This window comes from Scylla paramamosain, unplaced genomic scaffold (genome assembly GCF_035594125.1).
Source record: "Scylla paramamosain isolate STU-SP2022 unplaced genomic scaffold, ASM3559412v1 Contig26, whole genome shotgun sequence".
In the NCBI taxonomy this organism is placed as follows: domain Eukaryota; kingdom Metazoa; phylum Arthropoda; class Malacostraca; order Decapoda; family Portunidae; genus Scylla; species Scylla paramamosain.
This window is the reverse complement of record NW_026973691.1, coordinates 204,817-230,110: the sequence shown is the minus strand read 5'-3', so window position 1 is coordinate 230,110 and position 25,294 is coordinate 204,817. Positions and strand designations below refer to the sequence as shown.

The 25,294-nt window shown below is 40.7% G+C and overlaps 1 protein-coding gene across 13 annotated transcripts in view; it reads right to left on the bottom strand.

Moving 5' to 3' along the window:
• The window catches only part of LOC135097621 (uncharacterized), a 98,220-nt gene that overhangs the window by 71,166 nt on the left and 1,760 nt on the right, over positions 1 to 25,294 (bottom strand). The window contains exon 3 of one of the 13 annotated variants that reach the window (XM_063999570.1): positions 7,354 to 7,427. The exons of 11 other annotated variants lie outside the window; for them this stretch is intronic. The gene's annotated coding sequence lies outside the window, so the exon portion shown is untranslated. Of the gene's footprint in view, positions 1 to 7,238; positions 7,428 to 25,294 lie in introns of those variants that run through there. One more of the 13 variants, XM_063999571.1, reaches the window with a different exon arrangement.

Here is a 25,294-nt window from a genome sequence, read left to right as displayed (position 1 = left end):
ATTGATACATTTATATGAAGGTTTAGAGTCACTCACACTCATTGCAAAGACAATGTCCAGGACTTGTGACCTGGATGTGGTTTACCCTCCCTCCACTTTTTTTTCATTTGTTTTACGTATTCTTTTTGTACTTATTCAGTTTTAGGCAAAGCTGCTACCGTGTGGTATAGTTTGAAGCATGGCACAACGCACAGTGTTAGCTGACACACATCACAACTGTACATGCTTCTTTTCTTCTTTATGAGTAGAGCACAATAGGCACACTGTCTTTGGACTTTTTTTATCACTATTTTCATCATGGGATCCTGTCTCTACAAAGAAATAAATGTCTTCCACTGAGTCGTGCTGGACATGGCCCAAGAGAGAGATCACCACTAGGCTTCCTTAGGTGGTAGATGTCACCAGCATATTTTGAGATTATCTCAAGTCAACTGTAGCTTGAAGTCAAGGAAGCATTTCCGTCCACCATTTGCTTTGTAAATAACATGGCACTTAAGTGATGAAATGTCCAGCAATCTGAGAAATATTTACTTATAATATTTCTTCACACCTTCCTTCCGAGCTGATGTTTGTACGGAGATTATTTGGTCCATTTTATCTATTCCAGCCATGTGATGTTTCCTGTATTTGATGCACACATCTGGCTTACTTACTTGCTTCCCTGCTACTGTTACCTCTTTCATAGAATCCTCATATACTGTGCTTAGCATGTTCACATATTTCTTATCCCTCCATTTCATGTGCATCATTTTATGCTTGTACTGTACTACAGTTTCACCTTTCTTCAGAATTTTGTAATTAACTTCCGAGGATAGCAGTTTTCTGTTGGATCTCAGTGCCTATTCCATCGTTTTGTTGTCAAGAAGAATTTCAAACAATTCTGGTGAGGTGTAGAAGTGATCAACTCCCAGAATGTAGCCCTGATTCAGTAGGGACTGCATTAGTCTCAAAACTATCTGAGTAGGCTTTGTAAGTGTTTCCACTTTTTCATCTGACAAGGTTTCTATTTCAAAGTCATATTTTGTTTTCTTTCCTGTGTAGACTAAAAGATCCCAAACATAGCCAGTATCAGACTCAGCTAAGATATAACTTTCTATACCGAATGTAGCTCGTTTTAGTGGAATATATCGCTTCCACTTTAGCCTACCTTTCCAGAGCAGGAGAGACTCATCAATGCTTACATTTTGCTTTGGAACATAAGATGATTTTAATCTTTGTATGAGAATATCCAGGACCTCCTTGAACTTGTATGTAGGGTCACTGTTATCCTCATTGTCAGTGAAATGCAGGTACTTTAGAAGAAGAGCAAATCTGTCTCTTGATATACATTTTCCAAAAAAAAAAGAGTAGCAATAAGCTGATTGGTAGAGTGATATGAATAGATAGATGGCTTTTTCACAATTCCTTGTAAAAGGAGCAATCCAAGAAATGCATACATTTCTCCTTTGTTAGTATCTCTCCATAACAAGTCTGCTTTTTCTCTTCATTTTACCCTTTCTCCTTTTTTTCATCACAGACTTTTGCTGCATACTTATTGGTCTCTGATATAATGTGATCCAGCAATTCGTCATCAAAAAAAGCATGAAATATTTCTAAAGGTGACTGGTCATCTTCCAGGACAAGTTTTACACCACTATCTCCCGTAAAGGGAAAAGGCTCTCTGTCAACAGCTGATTGACTTTGCCAGTTATTTTGAATATCATCATCAGCATCTGTTTCTTCTTCAGCATCAGACTGGTCATCTGGCTCAACCTCAGAGTCTGATTCTGTATCAGTGTAAGTACTGACAGTAGATGAATCAGAATCATCAAAATCATCCAAAAAATCAGCATCTATATCCTCAGCTACCAAAGCTGTAATATCTTCCGGCTTAAGAGGTCTCCTTCTCCTTCACATGATAAACTAATAATAAAGGAAAATAGAAAAAAAGGCAATAACTCTTAGTGTTAGCTGATGTGAGTTACATATCCGCCAACAACAAAGCACAAGCGGTGACTGTCCTTGAGAGGCAATGTCGGCAAGTGTCAGCGGATTTGAGATGCCAAATACCGATTTATTTTATTAATTTTGCTAGTAGTAAGGAATCGTCTATATATAGACCATGCTACAATCTAGTGTGGTCAAATCAGAGCAAACGTCTATATATAGACGCGCCGACAAAAAGTCCCAATTTCGAAACGTCTGTATATGGATCCTCCGCCGGGAAGTGGTTAATACTTGTCTGCTCCCTAATGCTGAATGAATAACACACACACACACACACACACACACACACACACACACACACACACTTTTTTGTTTAGTGACCAACAATGAAACAAGCACAAAAGGTGTGAAGTGTCCTGTCATCCTTTTTGCTGCCAGTAGTGTCTTTGACAGCCACACTTTATACCATTCTATAAAGGCTGATGAAAAGCCACGCAAGTCAAAGGGTTCGAGCAGTACCGAATTTCACTGACCATCGATAAAATAAACAGTAAAAAGCCTGAAGTACTCGGGCCACACTGTTCTTCGTGGCCTGCCAGTGGTGCCTCTCAAACCCACACTTCACACCAACACGTTTCACAAAGACTCAGAAGCCGCGACACTCAAAAGGCACCGATAGTACCTGAATTGCACGACAGGGAAGGGACACACACCGCTACCGATACAATACACCTACCAGTACACAAAACTGCACCACCTCCCAGCCCGGGAGCTCGAAGAGACCTTACACGCAGGTTTACATATACTAGGACTTCGCTAAGGGGTTGCCAAGATCTGCCTGCCGCTCTCCTCACTCGTTCCAAGATATAATTTTCTTGCAGGCTTTCAGTACACGAGTTCCAGGCGACGCGTGGACAGACAGACAAACATGAGCAGCTTGTAGACCCAGTGTTGTTCTGCCTACCTACACACCACAAGAAATCGCTGGGATGGAATGGATGTTACAGATGAGGAACTTAATCACAGTGACTTGTGGAAGGAAATGTTATTCTTTAAGTCTTGCATGTGTAGTTTATTGTTACGACCATCTAACCTAAAATGTAAAGCTGGAAGTGACAAACACGACTCTAATAAATCTGTTGGAAGGAAAGGAGCCTCTTTTTGCCATACTTGAGAAATTTCCGTCGTGGTAAATGTATAAAACAAAATATGTACTTAAGAGTAGCTTGCTTACACGCACAAAACAAGTGCCTTGTGGTTCAGTCAGTTAACGCTAGTCTTTTCAGTCTGCTCAGTTCAAACTCTGGTCACGTCCACCTCCCTCATCAAAAAAGTAATAAATAAAAATAAAACATATATTTACGTGCCAAAAATGAGCCCTGGAAATAAAACTAACGCTATAAATAAAGAAAACACAAACTTCTTCTCACTTTGCCAGGAATGTGGCTCAGATTTCTATCCAGAGGAACTGAAGTAGAAAAGAAAATGTTTGCCTAAGACTCCCTAGCTTATAAAGACACGCTCTGGGATGAATCTGCCGCTACACATTAACAAAACACATCCCTTTCTATTCCATGAAACGAAGCCTTCACCTTGAACGTGGCTCAGATTATTGTCCTCAGAAGTTTGGCGAGAGAAAGATGAAATATTTCCTTAAAGACTAATAAAACTTTTCATAATGAACATGGTTTAAAATCTGCCCAGAACAATTCTGAAAAAAAAGAAAAAAAAAAACTTAAAATCTACATCAGAGAAGGATCTGCACTGCCACATTACAAGGCACAGATAAGGAATTATAATCCTTCCTTAGTTTTCTGGAACGTGGTTTAAAATAGTCAAGAAGAATTAAGAAAACGAGAATACATCACTTAAACTCACTAACTTACATAACAAAAGGAATCACATTAGTATAACAAAACCCAGAAATAAGTCATGTACTCGTTGGTCGTCACTTTTCAGGGAAGTGGCTGAGATTCTGTCGTAATGAAATAAAAAGACCAAAAGGCCAACGATAAAGAACTGACTCTTCCCGCCTCACACTCCAGGCACGTGGTGAAATTCTGTCTTAAAGACCTTACAAAAACAATACTTAAGTTACACACCACAAGGAATCGTATTACAAAAACAAAAGCTTCAGTTAAAGAGAACTCCTCTCCTCACTTTTATGAACCATGCCTCAAATTCCATCGCAAAAAAAAAAGATAAATAAATAAATACTATATATATATATATATATATATATATATATATATATATATATATATATATATATATATATATATATATATATATATATATATATATATATATATATATATATATATATATATATATATATATATATATATATATATATATAAAACGAAAAAACTGAGCTTAAGACTTCCTAGAGGACGTAAGAGAAGGAATCACATTAGTAGAAAAAAGGGTAAAGATTATGAAGGCTCCTTTCCTCACTTTGTGAACGTAATTAAAACCTCCTCTAAAAACTCAGAACACAAGAAAATATCAGCTTAGTACACACATACCAGATGGAATCGTATTACTAAACCAAGGTAGAAAATATGTACTGAAGACTATTAACGTTACATCGCAGAACAAATCATATCACCAGAACAAAGTTTAAAGGTAAAGAAGACACAGGCCTTCCCACTCTGAAGGACGTGTTTGAAATTTTTCCCCTGAGGAATTACAAAAACGAGAAAATGTCAGTTTGAGATTATCGAACCTGGGAAACAGGAGGAATCGTAGGAGTAGAACAAAGGACAGAGAAAAATCATCTCACTTTCCAAGAACATGTTTGAGATTTATGTCGTAAAGAACTTTCAAAGTGAGAAAAATATTTCGTGGAAAGCACTAAAGTTACGGCAGAAGGAATGGTATCAGTACAACAAAGGTTAGGGATACAGACTATGCATCCCTCCTCACTGTTAAGGAACGTGGCTAAGATTATGTGCTGAACAATATAAAAAGTGAAAGTAAAAATCTATTAAACATTACTATATTTAAATAGCACAGGGATTCGTATTAATGGAACAAAAACTGAAGGTAAAGAATTGACTCGTATTTCCTCACTTTCCAGAAAGAAATGTTTTATAATTGTGTAGAATTAAGACATGAGAAAATATCAACTTAACACTTCCCAACCCACGAAGCAGAATGAATATCAACAGTAGAACAAAGGCTATAGAAAAAGAAGACTCTGCCCTCAGTTTCCTGCGACCTGCGTGAAGTCCTGCCGTGGAGAGCTTAGAAAACGAGGACTGTAAGTGGGAGGGAAATCTTTACTGGATTATATATTTTTTTTTATTGTTCTTTTTTTATTAGTATTATCATTTAAGAGCTCGTGCCAAGGACAACAAAAACTACAATGTTCCTTGAAGACTGTGAGTGAGAGGGAAGAGGTTCACTTTATTTTTGTATTCATGCAATAAAAATAAAAAAAATCGTGAAAAAAAACTCACTCAAGACGCCAGAGTGTGGGAGTCCATAGGCAAGTCCAACAATTTAATTCAAATGTGGAGCAAAAGGTTTTATTTTCATGAGGTTCTCTGGTCTATTCCAGTTCGTTTCGTCTCCTTATGAAGGGCGTTGGCAAACATTTCTTCCTCTCACTTTCTTAACACTAGGTGGACACTTTATTGGAAGTTACTGGTTTTCCGCACGATAGTATTCATGATCGAGGCGCCCCCGCGGTGCAGTGACCAGCGCTTCACTGCATCAATGATTCTAAGTGAGTTATGACGCCGCAACATCCACGTGAAGGTGACGAAAAAGGTTTCCATGATCGAACGCGTAACCTTCCTGGCCTCGCCTCCTCTCTCCTGCTTGCCATGCCACCCACCCCCCAGCTTCTTCACTCCCCAGCTTTAGTAGTAACGACCCCCGCAGACCACGTAATTGCACGAGTCATTACCGTGTGTGTGTGTGTGTGTGTGTCACGAGAAGGCCAGGAAGCAGCAGCAGAATTGGCCTTTAGGTATTTACATTGACTTGTTTGGATGACGTGAATATCAAGCATCTCAGTTATACTTGAGGTGGGATTAGGTTAGCGGTTGTTAGCTGGTTGTCTGTCTGTTTGTCTACCTGTTGATTTGTCTTTGTGCCGATACATCAATGTATTTTATTTTTCTATTTACCTCAGTGTTGTTCTGTATCTATCTATGTGTTTTTCTTTCTCTGCATCTATCCATGTATCTATCTATCTATCTTTCTATCTGCATCTGCTTGTCTAATTTCATCCATCTATTTATATATCTGTCTGTTATCTACCTATATAACTTCTAATTTCTCTCTCTCTCTCTCTCTCTCTCTCTCTCTCTCTCTCTCTCTCTCTCTCTCTCTCTCTCTCTCTCTCTCTCTCTCCCTCTTTGGTAGGCTTTGTGGTACGTCGTTCGTCTTGCAGTCTGAGAAAGACAGGGTTGTGGAGGTTAGACTGAGGAGGTGAGGCTAAGGAAGGCTGGGAAGGTGAGGCTGGGGAGGCGAAGCTAGGAACAGGAAGTTGGAAAGATGGGGCTGGGGAGGTGAGACTAGGGGAGGTAAGGCTGGGGGGAGGTTGGGTTGGGGTGGGGCTGGTGGGGGTAAAGATAAACCCATGGCAACAAGGTAAGTCACTCAATTTAATGAGATGAACAGTGATTCTACTAAAGAGTGTTGATTCACCTCAGCTCTCTCATTCTTGGCTCCCCACATGATTCCTCGTATGGATGAGTTGATGAAGCGGAGTGAGTTGATGTGGTGGAGGTGAAGAATGTGGTGATGAGGGAAAGGCAGTTGATGATGGTTATGAAAGTGATGGAGGAACAAACAGCGACAAGGAAGTGGAAGATAATATCGGAGTGGTAGAAGGTGGAACGCCAGAGGATGTGGTGGTGATCAGAAAGACAACAATGATTAATGTTTACGATGATTCCTGATTGCAGACTTTACGGTAAACATTCAAGAAACAAGTGTAATATACCGGGGAATGTTGTGACAGCGGCGGGGTGCGTGGTGAGGGAGCAGAGACGCCTAGACAGTAGGCGCACCGCCCACTCTCGCCAACACTCAAGCCTATTTTCGTGTCCCTCAGCCTTACAACCTCCCATTTCGAGCACCATTCCTTTAGATTCATGACACTGGAAACACTTACATCCTAGATAGTCATATGAAATACAAAAACTGATAACTATGCAAAATTAAGAATGTTAGTTATTAATGGTCTGGCAACTGTGATTCCTCAACCACTTGCTTCCTACTAGCCTAGCGAGGCATGACACACCAGTTTCACCAGCAGTATATGTCCAAATACACTCATTACCAAGTTAACATACCTGCTGACCACTGTGCACAGGCTTTGGGAGAGTTTTGGTTCACCTAAAGCTCAAAAAAGCGTTCAAGAAAGCACAAGACTCACGCGTACACCACAACAAAGCTGACGCCACTGACCACTGACTGACTGGCTTAAGTGAGCCGCGTAGCTTCTCTTCCTTGTCTCGAAGCCGCTAGGGACTTCGGTGGCACTGTCAAATATAAAACAACACGGTAAGATGTACAGAATGCTTTAAAAATTTCAAAATGTGTACGAATAATGCATTTTGGTACAATATTAGTGACATTCTACACTACAACTGCATTTTTTCATAATCTGGCACCTTTTTTTTATATCCTTTTCATATTGCAATGGACTCAATTTCTGGAAGGTTAGGGAATTGAGCCTGGAAGACCCGAAGACCCTTCGCAGCATCATATAACTGAACACTGGCCAGTAACACGAAATTCCGAGACCACAGTTCGGATTTGGTGTTCTATAAGTACTTTCCATACGCATTTCACACAGAGAGGACAATAATAGGGGTCTTGTAGAGTGTGTGCATAATGGTGATGCTGCAACCCTCGTCATGCATTACCATTGAAAAAAAAAAGAAAAAATAAAGGAGACAAAAATTAATCATCATTGCGCCCTTATGAGAGAACCATTTTATTTCAGCAACCCGCTGTGGTTTTACTAAGTAAACATCAAATTACCTACACTTGGGAAGCTTTACTAAATGTTGTCCCCACTCTGGTGAGCATTGCTTGAACGATGATAGTGTAAACCTTTGGGAAGCTTTATTAAATATTCAGTGCCCATTTATTTGAGTATTGCTTCAAAGATTATAGTGTAAATCTCAGAAAGAAAACAAGCAGACTCTACACCTTGCACAAACGCACACCACAAAAATAAGTAAATAAATAAAATAAATAAACAGATAAATGAATGAATAAATAAATAGATAAACAAAAAGACAAAGAATCTTCACACTCATCCTTCATAACTCTCCAGTCGCTTCGTTCCAGTCTCCCGCACTTTCCTCCTCGCGTCGTCTGGCTGAAATGAATGGAGGTGAAGAACGAGAGCTTGTGTCCTGTGGAGCGTGTCTGGTGTGCTCAATTTCCCTGACCTTTAAGCAAGTATTGGACTATTCTGACACTCACACCCGATACTCACCTATTTACGTCCCCCGGGTTATCACGTTACGACCCAGAAAGGTTCCGCTGCGTCTGGTGGCCTCGGATCCTCTACTGACCAGCGCGATGGGGCCACTGAGTGCTGGATGGTTTTGACTCTATACTGTTTAAACTTGCGTTTGTACTACATCCTTGTATCATGGAGCCTAAAGAGGACAAAATTAGCCTCTTATTCTCTCTTCCTTTATTTCAAGACAGGAAAAGTCCGTAAAATGCTGCACAAATTTTACAACATATTTTTTAGGCTTGCGTTTGTACTGCAGTCCCTTTTATAATGTAGCCTAAAGGGGACAAAATTAGCCTCTTATTCTCTCTCTTCCACTGCTTCAAGGCAGGAAAAGTCCCTACAATGCTGCACAATTTTTGCAATATATTTTTTTTAGACTTGCAGTCCCTTTAATATCTCTGTAGCCTAAAGAGAAACAAAATTAACATCCTATTTATTTTTTACCCCTTTAATTCTAGACACTTTTCTTATGACTGCCTACTTTTCATACAGATGCTTTTGTACTCCAGTCTCCTGAATAATTCAGCAGCCTAAAAAGGACAAAGGCAATCTATTCTCTCCTTCCGTGTGTGACGAGAACTCCATTCTTAACCAGAAAGGATTACTCGCTTCAACTGTACACATTTTTTTTTCTCCATGACTCCCTATTTGTAGATTTTTTTGGTATTGCAGTCTTTTGGGTAGTGTAGCACAGAGAGAGAGAGAGAGAGAGAGAGAGAGAGAGAGAGTTACGTCTCCTACCTGGATACTGCCATGAGGTACAGACTGAGTCAAGCCCCGGCGCAGCAGCAAGGTCAGGTGGAGCGGACGCGTTATGACAGAAACTAACTTCACAGCAGAGAAACTACCGTGAGGAGGGATCGAAGTCAACCTTTAGACCACCAGCCCACCGCTGCATTATTTACAGGCAGAGGAGAACGAGTAGCGTCGGGACTGTCACTCTAACTCTCAGGGAGGTTATGCAGACACACGCATGGTCTTTGAAAGACTGAAACAATACAACATTTGAGTTTTCGTCAGCGATTTAAAAATTTGGCGCTACAACATTTCGGACATGTGGCGCCGCTACAAAATTATGAAAAGGCATGACAATTGTGGTTGAGTAAAAAAGCAGTAATACAAAATGTTAAAAATAAATAAAATTGTTAAAATCAACTAAAATTAAGATAACAATTGTGAAAATAATTATTATATATATACTCGTATATATATATATATATATATATATATATATATATATATATATATATATATATATATATATATATATATATATATATATATATATATATATATATATACATATATATATATATATTGTGTATAAAATCATATAAACGTCAACACGTCCAACTACCTTAATATTCAATATACATAAATCTTTGTTATATATGGAAGGAACAATTATGATGAAAGATAATGATGAAACTTATGACAAAGGAAAAGAAAGAAGAGAAGGAATAACTGTAAATGAAAAGATTAAAACACGAAAATCATATAATAATCTCTGCCGTGGCGACCGCAGAGGAGCAGCGCAAGGGTTTCGACACTCGCTCCTTCTCCGTGATGCTTTTCCTTTCAGGCGTTTGACACTCTTCTACTGGAGCAGGGGTGTGCTGCTGGCGTGGCCCTCTCGTTGCACCTTACACACACACATAGACACACACACTCCTATCCCCCACTGACTGACACCCACACACACGTACACTCAGACTTATTCCTCCCAACACACCCACAGCCCAACACACGCCTAACCCTACCCATCACGCACCAACCTCCATGCATACCTCCTCATCACATTTACTGCCCACTCCCCTTTCTCCCCCAACACCTCATATTTAGTAATGCACAACCCAACACTTCCGGCAAAGTTGGGTGTACAGGCATGTACAACACGCTCACTCGCTCGCTTACACGACGGCGCCCACCAACTTTTGAGGAAAGTATAAAAGGGAAATGGCTATCCGCGAGTTTGCGAGTGTAGTAATTCTTCCAAAGGTAATTCCAAGGGAGGGAACTGCGGGGCTCAGGATATGGCGCACTCCATTGCTCATAATTAAGTTCCTCCAGAGCATGCTGAGAGAGAGAGAGAGAGAGAGAGAGAGAGAGAGAGAGAGAGAGAGAGAGAGAGAGAGAGAGAGAGAGAGAGAGAGAGAGAGAGAGAGTTACAGTAGTGGTGGTGGTAGTAGTAGTAGTAGTAGTAGTAATAGAAATGGAAATAGTAATAGAAAATTGTCAAGGATATATTTTTCTTCTTGTTCTAAGTGGTGTGTGTGTGTGTGTGTGTGTGTGTGTGTGTGTGTGTGTGCGCGATTTGCAGCGGGAGGGCCACGCCTGCAGAACACACAGTTGATCCAGTGTGTGTGTGTGCGTCACACGCCTGAGGGATAAAGCTTCACGATAAAAGGAGCGAGTGTCGGAATCCTGTCGCCGCCACTTGCACATGTGCCCTCCTCTAACCCCCCACAACTATTACTTCTGAGAAACCTAACTTGCCTTTCACCGACTTATATACTACATATCCCAATAATATCTACTGAGACTCATAGTCTCTCATTTTAAATCGCATATTTCACACGACACAGCCCCAGCCATTCCTACCGTAAGCTTCTCTACACCCAGTCCATTCAACATCGCCTCTACAACACACCCTGGACAATACCACAACCGATACACTCCCTCACCGCAGCGCCAGACAAACAGTCCCCAGTACCGGGAAAGCTCGGGGAGCGGTAGGCTCAGGCGGTATCAAAACTCGGCCAACGCGCAGGACCAGAATCCTTGCTATGCACGAAGCGCCGCGTATATTTTTGAAGCTTTTTATCCTCCAGATCTGCCCCCTGCGAATGTGAGAGCACGCCACCACCACTCAGGCCAGGGAGGAGGAAGAAAAAGTAGAAGAGGAGGAGGAGGAGAGGAATTGAGTTTTTGAGGCATTGAATTACCAAGTTTGAATACCAAGTTTGCTCTGTCCCAATCAGAAATTTTAGAGATCAGAAGTCAGGCATTCCCTGCGTGAAATGTTTACTTCCTGAAGGGTTGAATGTCTACGAAAAGACGTGGAAAAATGCAGAGTGGTATAAGCGTGGGAGTAATACACTGTAAAAAAAAAATAACTTTTTACAGTATTTTTCCAATAAATACTAACAGGAACTAATTGTAACCAAGGTTTACAATTTCGACTGTTGTATGTGACATGCATTTTGATTGTGATGTCTTGAATTTCTTGAGTGATTCCTTGTTAATATTTAATAGGCATCCTTGTTAATATTTAATAGGCAATGTTGAGTGTGTGCCGAGACACCATAAGTCTCCATATTATCTAAATAATATTTTATCGTGATAGAATTAAATACAGATAAGCACTGTAAATCGAAGCAACAGGGTGTCTGTAAATGTTGCATTTTTTTCTTTGTTGCTAAGCGGTTGTCTTCGATATTATTCTTTATGAAATACCTGGAATGTAATAATTATTCATTGCTGATACACCAATAGCCTTAAAAACATGCTTTAAATGTTTTTTTTTTTTTTTTCCTTCTTTGTCAAGCGTATTGTTTATTGCGACACCTGGCATCGTTACTGAAAACTTGCCATTGTATGTCGATGTACATTTATCGTATACATTTTTACGTAAGGTGATGATGAAAATTGTTCATAATGAAATAGAAAGCTCAGACGTTCTATATAATATTTCGGTGACGCAAGGTTATTTCGACCTAGTAACGTCAGTAATCATTAGATGGAATATTCTACTCTGGGAAGATATGCTAGGTAAGAAATATTTCTTGTTATCTCAATTGAAACATTTAGTAATATGAAATTTTGAGGAAGTATGATGAGAAGAATAATAAAAGCATAAAAGTAGTTACATACGCATCGATATTTCCAACTGGTAAACCGCCATTTTTTTTTTTTTTTTGTCCACGATTACGAGGTGCCCACCAAGCGCCAAACGCCAGTTCCAGACTAGTAGCTGCATCTTTATCCTGTACCTTGTGAGACCCAGGCCTGTACCTTCATCAAGCCTGATACTACCTGCTTACTGCACTTCTGGGACACTAGAGGCTGTGTTGACGCTGTTGCTGAGGCTTAACTACACGGCCTCATCAAAAACACCACCAAGGGCACAGCCAACCAGTATTCTACCTACCTACCTCCTAAGGCCCTAAGACCTAAGGGCCTTGCATCCAACAACATTCCTGGTCTCCTCCCTCGCATGTAAGTTACAATTCAATGGTTGCTTAACCTCAGCTTGTAAGCCATGTCATTACTAAGTGCGTTTATTTGTGCATGATGTATACTCATTTTTTTTTTTTTACCTATCTAAAATAAATTATGTTGAAGCATGAAGTCATTAGCAAACTAAATTATTAACTAATGGGGACTGACCTGCACTTTTAGTTTGGTTAGTTTGATTGTATACCTATGTTAGATTATGCTGGTTTCGCTAGGTTAGGTTAGTTAGGTCAGGCTAATTCGGTTTGGTTGGTTATGGTGGTTAGTTTCATTAGTTTGTTAGGTTGGTTACCAAGGTTAAGTGGTACTCTGTTACATCCGGCTGGTGGGCACGGGTGAGAGGAAGACTGATGAATGAGTGAAAATGTAGTGCAGTTTGCTCCACGAGTCCACCTAGCACTCGTGGAAAAAAAGTATGTTTCTTAAGTATTGTAATAATCCTTGAATTCCTGAAGGGCAAGTACCGTTAAGTACTACTGATTTTTTAGTAATTACTTTTGTGTCATGGATTCAGAGTTTGCATGTCAAAGATGTCAAACAAACAAACAAAGATGTCAAACAGTTAAGGACTTGCCAACTGAAATTATCTACTCATCAAATTCAGACCTTTGTGATGAGTTGTCACCAAGTTTGGAGGTGTCCAGTACAAGAAATGACATTTATAACTTGGATCAGCCTATAATTTTTATGGGTAATGATATGTAACCAAAGGAGGTGTAATACTGCAACCAGGAACACTGTAAATAATAGCAGTTTTCTTATCACTTCACCTTTGAAAGAGTTATTAACTGGTTCCTTTATGCTTAATGAACAGGAACGGGATGTGTGGGTATTTGTTATAAAAATTATGATAGAAAAGTACCTTGTGGTCTATAAAAACTATGTTACCATTATTATTACCTGGTCTTTTGTGGGAGAGACTTTAGGTGGAGGAGGTAAAATATCTAGTGCAGTTCTGCCACAAGCATTGATTGGTGAGGAAGGGGTGAAGATGCTAGAGACAAGTCATGAAATCCTTACCAGAGGTGGCTAGGTTATATTTATTTATTTATTTTTAATACTTTCAGGGGAATCAAGATTTACTACAGCAAGATATATGCTGGCAATTGATGGTGTTGTTGTCACTGAGCATATTGCCACATTTACCACTGGCCTAGCTTTGCTGTTGGCCTCCTATTACTACGTCATTATAAAGTACCCCATGGATTCTGCATCAACACCTGAGTTCATTCAAAGGTAATTCATATATATATATATATATATATATATATATATATATATATATATATATATATATATATATATATATATATATATATATATATATATATATATATGGATAAATCTGTCCAGAACACCTTCAGTATTAACAGTCAAAGACATATTGCTTTTCTTATACTAAAATTACTAAGCTGAGATTCATGTAACTCTGTGGTATGTAGTAACAGCTTGCAGATTAGAATTGCAGTTTTTAAGGATATGGACAAAATTTACATTATTTACAATGTGTACACAATAGTACATTACCCTTCGTCACTACAGATGTTTTGTTGGCATCAATCCCGAATGGCAGAGCAAGATAGAAGTAAAAAAAACATTGCAAAAGGCATTCTGAAGTCCATCCGAAGGTCCTGTCCCTGATTAATGCTATTGCTGATGTAGACTGGGAGCTAAATCCCACAAAATAATGTTTATTACTTATGAAAACATTGTTTTATCATTATGGAGATTAATCATTATTATTTTCTTTTAAGAAATCTTGGAACACTTATATTGGATCATTATGGAGATTAATCATTATCATTTTTTTAAGAAATCTTGGAACACTTATATTGGATCATTATGGAGATTAATCATTATTATTTTCTTTTAAGAAATCTTGGAACACTTATATTGGATCATTATGGAGATTAATCATTATTATTTTCTTTTAAGAAATCTTGGAACACTTATATTGGGTTTTTGTTGAGTGAAAAATAAGCTTCCAGGAAGTCACATGTATTAGTGTCTTATTTACCATTTCATTTTACCTCACAAAAATTAATTTGCTTTATTACTCATTTTATTAGCGATGCTATGAGTGTGCTATGACAGTTAGATTGCTTCAATGTGCTTGTGCCTGGAGAAAGGGGCTGGTCATCCCTATCTGGAAACTTAGTGGGCCATCATTTATTTTATTTATTTATTACCATTGACTTCTGTAGAACTAAACAATTTGCCCTGTAGTATATACCTTACTGTTTATATAAAGTACTTGTATTGTGTGTTCAAGACTGAAGACAACAATGTAACTTTTGTATCATGTTTTCATTATCTTAATTATTGCAGATGCTGTCAGCCACTACAATTGTGATACTCAAGTGGATGAAACTTCTCTTCCATTCTTGCTGATGTACTTAAATATTTTTTTTTTTTCTTAATGATGTGTCAATGATTATAATGGTGATGCTGTAAAGGTGATGTACTTAAATGCCTAGGTTCATTATTTATTTTTTTTCTGGAATGCTCTTTTTAATGGTATAATGATGATTATAATGGTGATGATGATGATGATGTCAAGTTTTCTCCATGCAAGTATAATAATGATTATAATGGTGGTGATGATGATGATGATAAAGGTTTTCTCCATGATTGGTGTTGCATAGTTAAATACCTAGGTTCATATTTTTTTTTCTGGAATGCTCTTTTTTATTGGTGTATGCAGTGATTATAATGGTGATGATGATGTTGATGATGTAAAGTTCCTTCTACGCTGGTTTATGTATAGTTAAATGCCTAGGTTCTTTATGATTTTTTTTCATTTCTGGAATTGTCTTTTAATGAAGTGTAATGATGATGATGATAATGTAAAGTTCTCTACATGCTTGCTGATGCATTGAAATGCTTAGATTTATTATTACTTTTATTTATTTATTTATCATTTTTTAGGAATGCTCTGATGAAGAGTCAAGTAATTGATTAAATTGTATAGTGTGGTTTAGTAGAAATATTTTTGCAAGTTTATCTAATGTATTTTTAGTTTTAAAAATGTGCTCAGGTAATTTCTCCTTTTACCTCATTTTGATTTTGAAGCCTCTTATCTAGTTCATCTTTTACATGAGAACATGAGGAAAATGTAGGCTGTCCATGCCCTAACCTGACGTGCTGTTGGACACATTATTTGTGTTGAATAAAATCTTTCAGCTATGAATTTTCTCATGTTTATAACTTTTCCATGGGCAGTAGGACAACATTCAGGTTCCAGTGTTTCTTATTACTGATGCAGTACTTTCTCTAAAAGGATGACTTTTTTTTCTTTCTTTCTCAGCTTGGTTATCAAATTCCTTGCACATTTCAGTCCTTGCATTCCTTCTGTGCTTCTCTCATAAACACATACAGTTTAAAATAATAATACCTTGCTTATTTTTCCAAAACTGTTTCAGATACAGGAAACAGTTAATTTATTTTCATATACTTTGGTTCAGGTGAAGTGATTTCCCACAGAGGTAATGAAATATTTTTGTACTTTTGATAGATATGTGATATACTCAAGATCTGTTTGTATAGAAAGGAATATTTAATATTCATAAAAAAGTCCTCAAAGTGCCCTAGTAAATATAAGTTCTACTGAGTCAACTGGGATTTTAGTATTTATTTAGCTATATTGTTATTAAATGTAAAAAATCTCATGAGTGCAGAATAGTCACATTTCTGCAGTATGCCAATTGCTCCATTATCCAGACTGTCAGTATCCAGACTCGTCATTATCCAGACAAGTGTCTGATTGGCTATCGTGACAGTAAGAGTTGCTCTCTGGAGGGTAAGGGTAACTATTCAGACAGTACGTCATTATCCAGGTGTGTTACAGTCATGTGCACCCCTATCCAGATGTTGCAGTCTCCGGATGGGCCTCTGGTTAATAACTAGGATGGATATTGGAGAGATTACAGCATTTTACTGTTGTAATTAAAACATTGCTGTTGATTCAGCATATATATAATCTCAGTATATCAAATTTGCTCTTTGATATACTATCAAACACTGGTTTCTTCTGATACCTGCTCTTTTCTACATACAGCTAACTTTTCAGTTTGTCATAAAAAAAGTTTGTGTATACCAGTTGCCCATTGCTCTCAGTGTGCTTTTTGTTTACATGCTGACCATCTGGAGGAAATAATATACTCCTGCCTGGCTGCCAGTCAATCGACCTTTTGAACTGTTGCTCTTTGTATACTGAATACAGTTTATTAATATGTGGTGCATGGTTCGGTTGGCCAGCAGGCATTCGGGCGTGTGATCAGCTGGCAATTGTAAACAGTAATGTGTAGTGAGAGCAGCAGCATTGCAACGGCCACCATTTGTATCTAAAGTCATAATTTGATATGTATGTACTGTGTTGTCTTAATTGCATATACAATAGTACACATACACAGGTATGCAAACTTTCTTCTGATATACAGAGAAAGTTTGGCATGTACAATAAAAGGTCAGATGCCAACGAGTCTTTAGATGTATCTTTTTTTTTTTTTTTATCAACCCAGACTTTCCAAATTAGTTTGATATATGAAGGATCTATGTGCTGTACTGCTACCATCAAGTGTACACAATATGGATATTAACTAGACATTTCTTAAGAAATTGATACAGTTAAGTTGTTCACAAGTTCCTGTAAACTACAAATACTGTTTGCCAGTACTGTTCCTGTAAGACACAATACAATAACATTGAGAAATAGATTTTCCCCTTTTTCTTTAGCAAGTAATTTCTGTAAATGGTATACAGAAAAATCCTGTCATAATTTACAAGGAAAAAAAAATACAGAAACCTTTAAAATTTACAGAAAATCGGATTTATATGGAAATTCTTGTTTACAGATACCTAAATTTTACAGAAAAAGTTTGGCAGCCTGGTTGCCAGTGAATTTTCTGTAAAATTTACAGATTATTTTTTACAGTGTAGGACAAGAAGTTTAGAGGATCATTGATGAATAATTAGAAGACAGGACAGAACCCTAAGGAACACCACTGTTAATAGATTTAGGAGAACAGTGACCGTCTACCACAGCAACAATAGAACGGTCAGAAAGAAAACATAAGAAGTTACAGACAAAAGGAAAGAAGCCGTAGGAAGGTAATTTGGACATCAAAGCTTTGTGCCTGACTCTATCAAAAGCTTTTGATATATTCAAGACAACAGCAAAAGTTTCACCAAAATCTTTAAAAGAGGATGACCAAGACTCAGTAAGAAAAGCTAGATCACCAGTAGAGCGGCCTTGACGGAACCCATACTGGCAATCAGATAGAAGGTTGTGAAGTGATAGATGTTTAAGAATCTTCCTGTTGAGGGTATATTAAAAAAAAAACCTTAGATAGGCAGGAAATCAAAGCAATAGGATGGTAGTTTGAGGAATTAGAACGGTCACCCTTTTTAGGAACAGGCTGAATGTAGGCAAACTTCCAGCAAGAAGGAAAGGTAGATGTTGACAGAGTTAAAAGAGTTTGACTAGGTAAGGTACAAGCACGGAGGCACAGTTTCGGAGAACAATAGGAGGGACCCCATCAGGTCCATAAGTCTTCAGAGGGTTTAGGCCAGCGAGGGCATGGAAAACATCATTGCAAAGAATTTTATAAGGTAGCATGAAGTAGCCAGAGGGTAGAGGAGAGAGAGGAACAAGTCCTGAATCATCCAAGGTAGAGTTTTTAGCAATGGTTTGAGTGAAGAGTTCAGCTTTAGAAATAGATGTGATAGCAGTGGTGCCATCTGGATGAAATAAAGGAGGGAAAGAAAAAAGAAGCAAAGTTATTGGAGATGTTTTCGGCTAGATGCCAGAAGTCATGAGGGGAGTTAGATCTTGAAAGATTTTGACACTTTCTTTTAATGAAGGAGTTTTTGGCTAGTTGGAGAACAGACTTGGCTTGGTTCCGGGCAGAAATATAAAGCACATGAGATTTTGGTGATGGAAGGCTTAAGTACCCTTTGTGGGCCACCTTTCTATCATCTATAGCACAAGAAGGTTAAGGTCGAGAAAAAGAGTGAGGAATGAATGCCTCCATGCCAGACACTATCACTTCTGTTATGCGCTTAGCACGCAAAGACGGATCTCTGACACGGAAGCAGTAGTCATTCCAAGGAAAATCAGCAAAATACCTCCTCAGGTCCCCCCCATTCTAGCAGAGGCAAAATGCCAGAGGCACCTCCGTTTAGGGGGATCCTGAGGAGGGACTGGAGCGATAAGATACAGATATGAGACTGTGATCGGAGAAGCCCAGCGGAGAAGAGAGGGTGACAGCATAAGCAGAAGGATTAGAGGACAGGAAAAGGTCAAGAATGTTGGGCGTATCTCCAAGACAGTCAGGAATACGAGTAGGGTGTTGCACCAATTGCTCTAGGTCGTGGAGGATAGCAAAGTTGAACGCTAGTTCACCAGGATAGTCAGTGAAGGGAGAAGAAAGCCAAAGCTGGTGGTGAACATTGAAGTCTCCAAGAATGGAGATCTCTGCAAAAGGGAAGAGAATCAGAATGTGCTCCACTTTGGAAGTTAAGTAGTCAAAGAATCTCTTATAGTCAGAGGAGTTAGGAGAGAGGTATACAGCACAGATAAATTTAGTTTGAGAGTGACTCTGTAGTCGTAGCCAGAAGGTGGAAAACTTGGAAGATTCAAGAGCGTGGGCACGAGAGCAGGTTAAGTCCAGCTTTGGATTGAAAATGAAGATAGAAAAAGTAGGAGGGAACAGAAAAGGGGCTACTGTCAGTTGCTTCAGACACCTGAGTTTGTGAGAAAAAGAAGATGAGGTTTAGTAGAGGAGAGGTGGACTTCTACAGATTGAATATTAAATCTAAGACCGCGAATGTTGCAGAAGTTAACGAAGGAAAAGTTTAGGTGAATGTCAAAACACTTACGGTCGTTATCAGAAGAGCAGTCTGACCTGGGAACATTTGTGAGCCCCTCCCCATATGGGGACTGCGAGGCTGGTGTAGAAGTTGCCATGATAATTTTGAATTTTTGAGTGAAAGGTGTGCGTGTTATTAGGTGCTTGTAGTTTTGTAAGCAGGAAGAGAGGCTGTGACTGCCCCCTTGTGTTGTGAGACACAAAGGGAAACGTTTAGTGAGGCCACAGCTGGGTTTAATGATAAGTTTACAGCATCCCCTCATCCAGTGCTTTAGACTTCAATGGGAGTAATTATCATTTCAGCAGGTGCCTACTGCCTCCTCCTACTAATGGAAACAAGTAGTACTGTTCCTTACTGTCCTGCAACACTCACCTACTGGTAGCTAAGCCACAACACCGGTCTGAGAACACCGAGGCATGTTCTGTTCCTTACTGTCCTGCAACACTCCCCTACTGGTAGCTGAGCTACTACACCGGTCTGAGAACACCGAGGCATGTTCTGTTCCTTACTGTCCTGCAACACTCCCCTACTGGTAGCTGAGCCACAACACCGGTCTGAGAACACCGAGGCATGTTCTGTTCCTTACTGTCCTGACACACTCTCCTACTGGTAGCCGAGTCACAAAACCGGTATGAGAACACCGAGGCATGTTCTGTTCCTTACTGTCCTGCAACACTCCCCTACTGGTAGCTGAGCCACAACACTGGTCTCAGAAAACCGAGGCATGTTCTGTTCCTTACTGTTCCTTACTGTCCTGCAACACTCCACTACTGGAAGCTGAGCCACAACACCGGTCTGAGAACACCGAGGTATGTTCTGTTCCTTACTGTTTCTTACTGTCCTGCAACACTCCCCTACTGGTAGCTAAGCCACAACAACGGTCTGAGAACACCGAGGCATGTTCTCTTCCTTACTGTTCTGCAACACTCCCCTATTGGTAGCTGAACCACAACACCAGTCTGAGAACACCGAGGCAAGTTCTGTTCCTTACTGTCCTGCAACACTCCCCTATTGGTAACTGAGCCACAACATGTGTCTGAGAACACCGAGGCATGTTATGTTCCTTACTGTCCTGCAACTATTTCCTACTGGTAGCTGAACCACAACACCGGTCTGAGAACACCGAGGCATGTTCTCTTCCTTACTGTCCTGGAACACTCCCCTACTGGTACCTAAGCCACAAGACCGGTCTGAGAACACCGTGGCATGTTCTCTTCCTTACTGTCCTGCAACACTCCCTTAATGGTAGCTAAGCCTCAACACAGGTCTGAGAAAACCGAGGCATGTTCTGTTCTTTACTGTCCTGCAACACTCGCCTACTGGTAGCTGAGCCACATCACCGGTGTGAGAAAACCGAGGCATGTTCTGTTCCTTACTGTCCTGCAACACTCCTCCACTGGTAGTTGAGACACAACACTGGTGTGAGAACACCGAGGCATTTTCTGTTCCTTACTGTCCTGCAACACTCCCCTACTGGTAGCTGAGCCACAACACCGGTCTGAGAACACCGAGGCATTTTCTGTTCCTTACTGTCCTGCAATACTCCCCTAATGGTACCTGAGCTACAACACCGGTCTGAGAACACCGAGGCATGTTCTCTTCTTAACTGTCCTGCAACACTCCCCTACTGGTAGCTGACCCACAACACCAGTCTGAGAACACCGAGGCATATTCTCTTCCTTACTGTCCTGCAACACTCCCCTACTGGTAGCTGAGCCACAACACCGGTCTGAGAACACCGAGGCATGTTCTGTTCCTTACTGTCCTGCAATACTCCCCTACTGGTACCTGAGCTACAACACCGGTCTGAGAACACCGAGGCATGTTCTCTTCTTAACTGTCCTGCAACACTCCCCTACTGGTAGCTGACCCACAACACCAGTCTGAGAACACCGAGGCATGTTCTCTTCCTTACTGTCCTGCAACACTCCCCTACTGGTAGCTGAACCACGACACCGGTCTGAGAACACCGAGGCATGTTATTTTCTTAACTGTCCTGCAACACTCCCCTAATGGTAGCTAAGCCACAACACCGGTCTGAGATCACCGAGACAGGTTCCCTTCCTTACTCTCCTGCAACACTCCCCTACTGGTAGCTGAGGCACAACACCGGACTGAGAACCCGAGGCATGTTCTGTTCCTTTTCTTTTTTGCAACACTCCCCTACTGGTAGCTGAGCCACAACACCGGTCTGAGAACACCGAGGCATGTTCTTCTTCCTTACTGTCCTACAACACTCCCCTACTGGTAACTCAGCCACAACACCGGTCTGAGAACACCGAGGCATGTTCTCTTCCTTAATGTCCTGGAACACTACCCTACTGGTAGCTGACGCACAACACCGGTCTGAGAACCCGAGGCATGTTCTGTTCCTTTCTTTTTTGCAACACTCCCCTACTGGTAGCTGAGCCACAACACCGGACTGAGAACACCGAGGCATGTTCTCTTCCTTACTGTCATGCAACACTCCCCTACTGGTAACTGAGCCACAATACCGGTCTGACAACACCGTGGCATGTTCTGTTCCTCACTGTCCTGCAACACTCCCCTACTGGTAGCTGAGCCACAACACCAGTCTGAGAACACCGAGGCATGTTTTGTTCTTTACTGTCCTGCAACACTCCCCCACCTGGTAGCTGAGCTACAACACCGGTCTGAGAACACCGAAGCATGTTCTCTTCCTTACTGTCTTGCAACACTCCCCTACTGTTAGCTGAGCCACAACACCGGATTGAGAACACCGAGGCATATTCTGTTCCTTACTGTCCTACAACACTACCCTACTGGTAGGTGACACACAAAACCGGTCTGGGAACACCGAGTCATAATCTGTTTCTTATTGTCCTGCAACACTCCCCTACTGGTAGCTGAGCCACAACACTGGTCTGAGAACACCGAGGCATGTTCTCTTCCTTACTGTCCTGCAACACTCCCCTACTGATAGCTGAGCCACAACACCGTTCTGAGAACACCGAGGCATGTTCTGTTCCTTACTGTCCTGCAACACTCACCTACAGGCAACTGAGCCACAACACCGGTCTGAGAACACCGATGCATGTTCTGTTCCTTACTGTCCTGCAATACTTCCCTACTGGTAGCTGAGCCATAACACCGGTCTGAGAACACTGAGGCATGTTCTCTTCGTTACTGTCCTGCAACACTCTCCTACTGGAAGTTAAGCCACAACACGGGGTCTGAGAACTCCGAGGCATGTTCTGTTCCTTACTGTTCTGCAACACTCCCTTACGGGTAGCTGAGCCACACCACCGGTATGAGAACACCGAGGCATGTTCTCTTCCTTACTGTCCTGCAACACTCCCTTACTGGTAGGTGAGCCACACCACCGGTCTGAGAACACCGAGGCATGGTTTGTTCCTTACTGTCCTTCAACACTCCCCTACTGGTAGCTGAGCCACTACATCGGTCTGAGAACACCGAGGCATGTTCTCTTCCTTACTGTCCTGCAACACTCCCCCTATTGGTAGCTGAGCCACAACACCGGTCTGAGAACACCGAGGCATGTTCTCTTCCTTACTGTCCTGCAACACTCCCTTACTGGTAGGTGAGCCACACCACCGGTCTGAGAACACCGAGGCATGTTCTCTTCCCTACTGTCTTGCAACACTTCCCTACTGGTAGCTGAGCCACAATACCGGTCTGAGAACACCGAGGCATGTTCTGTTCCTTACTGTCCTGCAACACTCCCGTACTGGTAGCTGAGCCACAACACTGGTCTGAGAACACCGGGGCATGTTCTCTTCCTTACTCTCCTGCAACACTCCCCCTAGTGGTAGCTGAGCCACAACACCGGTCTGAGAACACCGAGGCATGTTTTCTTCCTTACTTTTCGTGACAGACAGATAGAAACCCGTGATGACATATTTACAGCCCCCACTTACTTCACTTATCTACCTGCTTAGCTAAGAACAAGTTAATTTACCCAAAGTGATGAATTAGTTTTCTAAAACTCAAATACCAATTAATACGTGAACTAACGACCTGTTTTACATTAAGATTTCCACAATGAAGAAGAAAGTAATGGTTGGTAGTCGCCAGATATCTTTTTAAATGAATTGTAGAATGTGAAATAATTTTAAGTGAATGTAAACTACTAAAACCAACAATAAACCAACCTCAGACGAACAATTAACAGCTGCAAGTGTTCCATGACTGTCCTGCCACATCCAGCGGGACGCCAAGTGATCCGTAAAACAAGTCTGCGGAGCACCGAAGCGTATCTACTCCCTCAATTTTGGTAGTATACGGATGAAACCCATTCCAGACAAGCGGTTCCCACTCTTTGCTACTAGTTACTTACTTAATTTCCTATTTACTTATCAACCTACCCTACTTACTACCTATCCACCTACCTAATTATTGCCTGTTTATTCTACTGCCCAGCTACCAAGCTTATTAACTTCCCTATATACCTACTTACATACAACTGTCCTGCTTACTTACCTACCTGTCTGCAATTTCGTCTACACAAGAGGTACTTCCCTCTCCTAGAAGCACCAAGGCACTATCGCACAACGGGAGTCATCCAGCACTGATCAATAACTGAGGGATAAACGAAAAATAAAGTTGGGAGGGACTGAAATATGTAGCAAGGGTGAGGCTGGGTCGTGGGCTGCGTGACGACTTGTCAACCCGAGATTCCAGGAAAAGACATGAGGTACACCAAGAACGTAATGGAGATGAGTACGGGAGTGAAAGTGTAGTAATGCAGGTCAGGAGGAAGGAACGCACGCTATGTAAATCCCAGGCGAATCTAGTCCTGTCTCTCTTTTGACGTCACGCAGGAAAGCAAACATGAATGAATTTTACTGGCGAGAAGGTGCGTCAATACAAGGATCCTGCGTGTGGGCGGTGTGCAGATCAGCAAGGTAAGGAGGCAGAGACGGGAAGAACGTGAACCAAAAGTTTATATACGCCGCAGCAAATCAGGTTATTTTACAACAAAAGAGAAATGGTAAAGAAAAAATAAAGTAAAAAAAAAAAACCTATTTGTCGTTAAAAAGAGCTAGATACCATTAATTAGAAAGTAATCCAGGAATATTTAGGTGATGTGCAAAGATGAAAGAATCCAAAGATAAACCATGATTAGTAAGAGCACCATTAAATATACGGTATCAAATAATAAATGCAGAATATAAAAAAAAGTCGAAACCTTTTCCGGAAACAGCGTTCGATAGCGCGGCTCACATACAGCTTATTGCAAACTCCGTGATTGGATTCATTCAAGCCCGACAACTTAATAAAGGTGTGATGGGAGTATTCATCTTAATGGCTGTTAACTGAACTACGTGACTAACACTTACCATTGCATTTACACTACTAAAACTGCTCTCTCTCTCTCTCTTGCTCAGTCATACACACACACACACACACACACACAAACACACATATAGTGACATTCCTAAGGGCCTTCCCTACACCACTCTCCGCCGGAAACCAGGACGTCAGGAAGCATCTCAGAGGCGCACAACCAAAAGCTTTGTCTCGTCCCTGAAGACTGACTGGTAAAGTTGTTATGGGAGTCCTAGCAGTGGCTTCTGTGAGTGAGCGTGTGTGTGTGTGTGTGTGTGTGTGTGTGTGTCATGGCATTCTATCATATTTTGCGTGTTTCTCTGACAGCACAAGGATAAAGGTCAAGGGCTACAAAGTAAATATAAAAAAAATGCCATCCGCTGTACGCTGTGCCTCCTCTAAGCACACACACACGTACACACACACACGTGCTGCCTTGCCTTGACGAGGGTTGCT